The sequence below is a fragment of the Pteropus vampyrus genome, unplaced genomic scaffold (genome assembly GCF_000151845.1).
Source record: "Pteropus vampyrus isolate Shadow unplaced genomic scaffold, Pvam_2.0 Scaffold78, whole genome shotgun sequence".
In the NCBI taxonomy this organism is placed as follows: domain Eukaryota; kingdom Metazoa; phylum Chordata; class Mammalia; order Chiroptera; family Pteropodidae; genus Pteropus; species Pteropus vampyrus.
Window position 1 is genome coordinate 906,069 of NW_011888859.1, and position 9,239 is coordinate 915,307.

The 9,239-nt window shown below is 43.7% G+C and overlaps 1 pseudogene; it reads left to right on the forward strand.

Annotated features, from left to right (window-relative positions):
• Positions 1 to 4,586: 4,586 nt before the first annotated feature.
• LOC111741460 lies at positions 4,587 to 4,705 on the forward strand (annotated as a pseudogene).
• The last annotated feature ends 4,534 nt before the right edge of the window (positions 4,706 to 9,239 follow it).

Consider the following 9,239-nt stretch of genomic DNA (forward strand, 5'->3'; position numbering starts at 1 on the left):
GGCAGGAAGTGGAAACCCAGGAGTGTCCTACCAGCAATGCAGGATGTCCCCTCACATTCCTTTCAGTCAAGGGCCGCCTGCATCCTGTACAGGTTCGCAAGGGACACCCAGCCCCTGTGGCCCTCTGCCCTCCCCTCCCCCACACCTGACACAGCGCTGCAAATGCAGCTCATGCCTCCGGGTTCCTAACGGATCGTTCTGAAGGGAGAAGAAAAGAATTGAAAAAGGAAAGGAAAAAGGAAAGGAAAGGAAAGATAGGTCTAATTTAGAACTGTTGTCAGTTTGGGCGGGACAAGGAAAGCCGAATAAGTCGCCCTGACGGGGAGGCTCTGTTTAGAGCGCTCCGGGAGCAACCCGCAACTCCCCCACCCCGCCCCCCACCCCCTGCTGAGAACACCAGTCCCCTTTCAGGGAAGAGCTGGGGTTCGCTCCCCACCCGCCAGCCCAGCACAAGGAGGATATTCGTGGCAGGCTTCTTTTATGTGACACTAGCACCTGGACACCGATCATGCTGACATTTGTATTTATTTTGGCTCTCCTCATATAACATAATCTCCTCCTGTAATTGTTGATTGACGCTGTTCTCAGGACCCTCCCTCAAATTTCTACATTCCCTCTAACAAACAGCTGCGGGGATCCAATCGGGCGCAGGCTCCCCCTTCTTATTTGTCAGACGTTTAACGTTTGAGGACACCGTTGCTGACGTTCAGTGTATGGCTCTCGGGGAGCAGCCAGTCTTACTCAGCCATATACTCTAAACCGAACTAGTTTTCGTCCAATAGTTTATTCCCGCACTTCCCGGCTGGGTTCCTCAGAGCACGAGTGCGATCCAGCTCTGGCTGAGCGATACCGTAAAGTGGGAGGGAAATTACAATCCCATCTGTCTAGTGGAGATTTGCAGCGGCATTAGCATGTGAAAGGCTCTGATGAGTCCTGCGGTTGTATAATTTAGCATTCCCCTGCTCACTCACTTACTCCTGGGGGCACCCCGACCCCCAGCATCACTCTGACTGCCCCAGAGTGAGGGCTGCTCTGCTGCTGAATTAAACCCTTCCAAGGCCCATCTCTCTAAATCCTCCATGTGCCAAAAATAGCACTCCCCGACCACATGGCTGATGACAAGATTTCAGGTTTTATTCTTCCCCAAAATGAAATGTCTTCGTTGCAATAGTAATAATTATTATTACTAATACTTTTCACTATTGTTATAAATCACTTATTAATTACAGACAACATAGAGAAGAAAAAGAACCTAAAACACCCACTCTCTCAAGTAAACCACAGTTGACATTCCCTTCTAGATATTTCTATGTATTTATAATGATACATGGACTTGGGGGGGGGGTTGGGGGAAGGGACACACGGTTTTCACATTTTATGTACTTAGATTTAAATTCCGCCATTAAATACTGAGCCCAAGTATATGCTGACCTTATGTCCAGATTTTTGAAATGTAAATAGAAATGGATAAATGGCTTTAAGGACATTGCGGAGTCTTAGAGAATTTAGGGGGTGGCAAAATTCTGTCTATGCACATTTACGCATTTGGTGGTAGAAGTAAACTCTGTAGGGACATGAAGACATTTGTAAAACTTTGGAAGAAAAAAACCATTCAAAACTAAACAGAGGTCCTTGGTTGCTGACAGCATCTCCCCTTGACTTCAGGCTTCAGACAAACGAAGGAGCTTTTTGTCAGTATACAAAACCACCGAATTGTACAAAATCCCATTATTCAGGAGAAATAGTAGCAAAAGCATACATTCAGAAATTGGCTCATGCCAGTTTGGACTGCAGGGGCCGGTCTGTTTGAGGGGAGCAGGGCTGGCTGGAGGATAGAAATAAAGTTGGACATTGCCATTCAAGTCCAAGGTCTGTAGATTAGCACAGCAGGCTGGAAACTGGCCTAGAAGCAGAAGGGTTAGTGTACTCCTCCAAAATGCTTGTTTTCCAAATTCCCAGGATGCCTCCCTCAAACAGCAGACATATGTATTTTTTTAATGAGAGCATACCATAATGTATTTTATGCAAGGAAATTGATAACATCTTTCCATATCAATAGTTATATTTCTGTAATGTCATTTTAATGGCTACATAGGATTCTTTTATACTGGCTGCACCATCATTTAATGGATTCCCTATGGTGAGAGGTTCAGATTGTTTCCAACTTTCCTTTGTCCCAAACAGCACTATGACGAACATACTTAGAGTTAAATCTTTGCATGTTTTCTTAGTTTTTCAAGAAAGAGTCCCAGGAGTAGAATTACAATGTTTCTTGTAACACGTGCCGAGATGTTTGGTGCACACGGGGAGTCCATAAGTTAAAGGCTTGGTAATGGACAGGATTCGACAGACACCCGTAAGGCTAGTGTACTCTCTCAGGTGCACTCAAATGCCTCATGATGCTTCTACTAGTTACTTGTGGCTGATATAACAAATTAGCACAAACGTGCTGCCTTAAAACAACAGAAATTCATTCTCTCCACTTTGGAGCCCGAAAGTCTGAAATCAAGGGCTCAGCAGGGCCACATTCCCTCCGAGAGCCCTAGGGGAGGATCTGGTCCTTGTTTCTTCCAGCTTCTGGGCGTAGGACATTCCTTGGCTTGTGGCTGCAAAACGTATCTCTCTGCCTCAGTCTTCACATGGCTTCTTCTTTGTATCTGTGTCTTCTTGTAAGGACAATTATCGGTGAATTTAGAGCCCATCTGGATAATCTAGGATGCTCCCGGCTTGAAATTCTTAACTTAATTACATCTTTCAAGACCTTTCCCCAAATAAGGTCACATTTCAGGGATTCAGGCAAAGGCATATCTTTTGGGGACCACTATTCAACCCCCTGCAATGTTCTCACAGACCTTGAGGAGTGGTTTTCGAGTTGGTGCAAACACACACATACGGATGTTAACAGTGGACTCTCTTTTAAAACGCCATCGTATGTGGAACCCCAATTTGTAAAGTGATAAAATTGAGCCCTGTGGCTGAGGTGGGGTGCAGGAACACATGCTAGATCAAGGGCAGCAGATGGGAGAGATTCAACGACTTAAGTCCTTGCTGTCCTTTTAAGGAGGTCAGAGGGAGGACCAAGTTGTACTCCCAGTCCTGAGGGAGACCTTCTCCATCCCCTCCCTTTGTGAATCTGGGCCTCAGCCCACACAGGCCCTGTCCGCTTCACCATGAGGACAATCAGGCACCCAGAGAAGCTCTGCACATGATCAGCTGGACTCGTGCAGGAATCACATGGAGGTCTTGATTTACAGTTTTTTGAAAAGCAAATCATTCACGTATCTCAGCAAAAGTCCTCGAAGGACATTCCTGAGTTTCAGTGGGAGGAAAAATGAGTTGCTTTATGAGCTCTTTCAGCATGTTTCTGGACTGTTGAATGTTACAATATGCTGCAATGTGACAGCCTTATCTGTAAACTGGGCCTGAGTGTCAAACACAGGCTGTCCCCGAACTCACAAATGACTGTGTTCCAAGGGTTCATTTGTGGGTGAGTTATTTGCAACCCAGTGTGTCTTTTCTCATATATTGTGGGCTAGAACTCCCAAGCCTATTGAGTCCTAAGCAAGATAGAGCTATGGTAGCTCCCTGACCTTGACCTGAGCCTCCCAAACTCTGAATCCTGGTCTCTATCAGTCCTGAAGGCAGGGCAGAAAGAGAAAGGATAAATGCAGCCTAGAGTCTTCCAGGGGTTTAGCAGCTATGGCATTGCTGGGGGCGACACCAAGGACAAGAGGGTCAGGAGATGAGACATCACTACAGGGCTGGCTGCAAAGGGCCACAGATATCCATATTTCCCGACACGAGGCCTGTAAGGCAGGCCTGCCCGTATTGCTGCTATCTGATTAGCAAAAATTCAGAGGCTATGATTGGGAATGGATTTGGGAAGGTGTATTATACTACCTAGGGCTGCTGTCACAAGTACCATAAACTGGGTGGCTTAAAACAATAGAATTTTATTTTCTTGCCGTTCTAAATTTGAGCTAGAATTTGAGACCAAGGCAGAGTCATGCTCTCGCTCCCAGCTTCTGGTTGTCTCTGCAACCTGGCGGTCCTTGGCTAGCAGCTGCTCAACTCCAATGTCTGCCTCTGTTGTCAAGTGGCCTTCTTCCCTGGATGCGTGCATGTCTTCACTCGGCATTCCCCTGCTTGCCGCTGTGTCTTCTGACAAGGACATCTGTCATACTGGATTATTGTTCACCCTGATGACCTCAACTTAAATGGATTACATGTGCAAAAGTCCTATTTCCATATAAGGTCACATTCACAAATACCAGGAGTTAGGACTTCAGCATATTTTGGGGGAGCACACAGTCAACTCATAACAGAAGGCATATAATCTATCACCCCACCCCAAACAAAAATATAATCTACAATGGCCACAATGCTTAACTATAGAGCCTCTGCTTAAATATTGCCAATGACGGACAGGCAATCCAGTCTACTCTAAGGTTCCCCAGTCACAAGCTACCAATTGGAATCAATAGGTAAAAGTCTGAGACACAAATTTGGGATCTGTGTCCCAGACTTTTACCTATTGATTCCAATTTTCCCTTATGAAACTACATTGAACAAATCTAATCACTCTTGTCTACGGCCATGCTACCCTGAACAAGCCTGATCCTATCTGATTTCAGAAGTTAAGCAGGGTCGGGCCTGGTTAGTACTTGGATGGGAGACCACCTAGGAAGACCAAGTGCTGTAGGCATAAAAATAATAATAATAATAATAGTAATAATAATAAGGGATTATAAGCTGGCAAGGTCCTTGCAATCTGTGAGATCAACCAAGGGTTGCCTTGCCTAAAAAAAAAAAAATGTTTTTTAATCTAATCATTCTTGACAAAATCCTTTCATATATATGAAGTCCACCTCCAAATATTTTAAGGCTGAAATTTTCAGATATGTATATGACATGGTTCTAAGCTCTTCTTAGGATCCAAGCCACTGAACTCTGTACCTGGTCATTTGTCTAGGCCCATATTAAGAAGAGGCCTCCACAACCAACGGTTCACAACACAGGTATGGTCTGATAGATAAAGGAATCAATAGGTTCATTTACTTCTTGGGATCTGAGTATTACACCTCTATTGAAACCCAACATTGTATTGAGATTTCTGTTTTGTTCTGGTTGTTTTTGGTTTTGTTTGCTTGTTTATTTTGCAGAGGGCCATAGAGCTTAGTGGCCAAGCTAGACTACAGACTCACATCAAGTTTGCAGTCAGCTGAAGATCTGCGAGCTTTTTCATACAATTTCTCTTAAAGCACATCTCCCACTCATTAATGCACTGTTTCATTTCGAGCCTCCTGCATATTGATTTTCATTAAATTTCATCTAATTGCTCTCAGTCCTTCAATATTGCACATTTAGAGTCCTGTGAATCTTGATCTGTCCTTCCCACATGAGTCATCGAACCCAACTCTGAGTCATCTGCCTTCCAGCAGGAAAAGAGAAAGAAGAAAGACAACCGATATTTATAATATTTATTGAAACTCTACTAAGCTGGGCTAGACGGTTGTTTCTTTTTCAATGACGTCAACACGCACAGAAAAGTGCACAAACATAAACATACAGTTCAATGAATTATCACAAAGCAAATGCCTGGGTAACCACCCATATCAAGAAAGAGAACATTAAGCTGGGAATGTTTTAATAAGCATTTTTCTCTTTAAATCCTCAGACCTATTTGGTAATGATTATTAAACCTGATTTACAGATGATGAAACAGATTCAGAGAGGTGAAGGGCATGACCAGCATCCTGCATGAAATAATAAAGTGCAGGCTGACTCCCCACACTGTGCTCTTCCCACTGCCAGTACTGGACTTAAAGAATGAGAGGTGTGGCCACCTACCCAGATGAGGTGGGTAGAAGGGCATCCTGAGCAGGAGAAACCAGGAGAATAAAGGCAAGCAGGTGGGAGGCAAGGACCAAGGGCAGGTAGTTCAGTATTCCTGGAGCATACAGGATCCTGGGAGAAGAATAGTAGCTGGAAATCAGGCCAGATTAGGTTGATTGATAGGCTCACATGTCATTCTGTATCAGTAGAAAAGCCACTGAAGCTTTTGAGAACTTTGCTTTAGGATAAAAATAACTCATTTTAAACAATAGTATCTTACCAGGTTGGTAGGCTGTTCAAACTCCTGTTGCTTAATCAGGATTTTTGGAAGTCTTGGAAAATTGAGATCGGGACTTCAGGAGATTAGATTTTTTAGGGTTAGAAAATGTAGGCAGATATGACAAGATAAGGCCTTAGAGGGCTGGCCAATAAGAGGCAGCTTAAGGGGCTGGAGAAGGCTGACTGCATGGTCTGCTCCTTCTGCCAGGAGGAACATCGCTGTTACAAACGTGAAAAGGCAACACATTGTCTTAGACTTTCAAGTAAATGAGCAAAGTAGGTAAAGTAAAGTGTCAGCCTCGAGCTAAGTAACTTCAAATTAATATCACCCGGTGAACAGGCAAGATTCGTTAGAGAGTGTGTGTATAAAACTCAGCAACATGGGCTTGGGGACTCCCATAGGACCTGGGCGGCTGACCATTTTTCTTTAGGCCAGTGTGGAGATGAGTCACTTTCTATGCAGATTAGGGAACTGATCAAACAAAGGAAAGAAATAATTGGGCATTTTGACTATATAAAAAATAGGGACCAGTGACATAATAGTTTTGATGTGTGTTTTTTTAACAGTTGAACGAAGTATGGGAATAAATGAAGACCACCCAAATGAGAAGAAGCAAAGGCTATTTATTCAGAGCTTGCTATATATAGCAAAAGAAGTCAGTCGCTGTCACTTGTGTTTGATAGAGACTCAAAGGCAGACAGAGGAGAAGGAAGGCTTCGGGTGAGCCCTGATGAAGATCACTGGCTTGGGAAGCTGTAGGCAATGAACTTGAAGTGGGGCATCCTGTGTAACTGGGTAGGGGTACATATGTGGCTTTCTCTGGTTGATCCTAAATTGGAAGCTGAACAAAAATTAAAGAAGCTGTCAGTTAGCAATGGATCCCTAGCCATATGAAGCCCATTGTTACAGAAGTTATTGTTTCTCTTCTTGGACTATTCCTAGAGGTAGCAGTTTGATTTCCTACAAGTCTGACTTATAACAGGCTGGCTTCCTGGGCTGTTGATTGTAGGTAGGGGTTGGTATCCTGGGCACGTTGCTACAGGTTGTGAGTCAGAGCTCTAGTTTTACATATTGTCTATTTATATATTCTATTTACATATTGTCTTTCATAATTAACTAGGTGAAGAAATGATTTTTCATGAATGGGAGTAGACAAGGCAATAAAAGCAGGTGAGTGGGTAAGGGAGAGACTGCGTGATGGATGGGAACCATCCTGGAGAAATGAAAACACAGCTTTTTAAAAGAAGAGCCAATTATCCTTCGTGGCCAGAGGGCAAGAGGAGAAGCGATAGCTGATGGTAGCGGAGTGGCGGGCTGGGTGAGACGGGCCTTGAGTACAAGACAAGGGAGTTAGGGGAAGATGCTGAAGACACTGGAGAACACCAGGAACTTTCAAACAGGGTTAATGGAGATTCAGAAGTATGATTTTAAAAGAGAAGCCTGGAGATAAATTTGAAAGCCCTGCTTAAACTGCTTAAAATGTTCTCTCCCTCCTTCCCTTCTCTGTCTGATAAACTCATCTTCATCCTAAATTCAATGTCATTTCCTCTGTGAAGCTTCCCGTGACCCTCTAGGACAGAGTTAATCAGCCCCTTCTGGAACCTGAGGATACATCCTATGCTCCTAAGTACAGCACCCCTCTCATGAAAAGAATTCATTTTCCTGGATTATCTTCCTCACTAAAGAGTTGTCCTGACCACTATGCTTTATTCCTCTTTGTACTCCCAGTGATTAGCAAGGTGCTTGGAAAAAGTAGGTGTTCAAATCCATGTGCTGTTGTAGTGGGTGACTGGGTTCGAGGTTGACTTGATGGATGGAGATACTGGATGCAGAGGTATTGCCGGAGGCAGTGGGGGTGGGACTAAAGTAGTAGCAGTGGGAATAGAGAGATCTGGGACAGTGGCTCCTGAATCCTGATAGTTATCAGATCACATGTTGTGGGGATACGGGAGACTTTAAATGAAGATACTCAGGCTACTTCTAGATCGACTTACTTAAAACTTCCCATTAGTGAATGGGACCCCAAATCTGAATTAATTTAAAGTTTCCTCAGATGATTCTGAAAGTCAGCCAAGTTTGGGAACCACTGACGCAGGTGATACCGTGGGTGACATTCAGATGACTCACAGGTCAGGAGAAAGGGAAAGAGTTGTCTAGGCCCTAGACTCGATCACCAGGAAAGGTGGAGATGCCGTTAACTGGTGGGGGGGGAGGGGCGGGAGGGGGCGGGCGGGAAGCAAGGGTTGGCGGGGAATCTTGGAGCCGGCAGGGCTTAGGCTGCTTCACCAGCTGTGTGTGAGGCGTGTACTTGTATTCAGATGAAGATGGCCCTTCAGCGGCTGGGACTCAGGCCCGGTGCTCACTAGAGCCATCTGTAACTTACAACCTTGAGAAGTTGATGTTTTGCTAAGAAAAAGATCCCATGATCTCTCCGTTCTCTGTAGTTTAGCAGAGGGGCATAAAAGTTGCTTTTATTTTCTGTAGTGGATTTAGCCAGTCAGTACCAATAATCTAGAAATACATTTAATGAGCTCACTAGAATCCTGGAGTAAATTAGCATTTGAAAAGTTGCTTATTTCTCACAGTTAAACAAATGCTTTAAAAGAAATTAAAGGAAAGATATCTTTGCTAAAATATGAACTTTAAAAATGGTTGCTTTTTAAATTCCAGTTCATGTTACTAATTGACTTGAAAGTCTGTTTTTATAGATAAACCCTGGATCCATAAGTAAATATTAGATGCCCCACCCCCACCCCAAAAGGACAAAAACCAGGTATGCTAAAACATCTGACCTAATCAATTTTCAAATTAATCTGAAATTACTATTTGAATTCAGATTTAGTAAATGTCATGGGTCATCGCCCTGAGGCACAGATATAAACCTGATTTACTTGATGACACAAAATAAAGAACAGGGTAATTTCTCTGGTGAATATTAATAAGCCTTGAAGCCCATCTGGATAATTTACATAAAAATTGGATTTTCCTCTCTTGATTTATCTTTTCATAGTGAACATCTATAATGTTGTCTGTTCTGCTCCTCGCTCCAATTGCCTTCATCTACATGTCTACTGCAGGAACTGCCTTGCTTTGGAGGGACTCCAACCCACTGGCCGAAATGTTT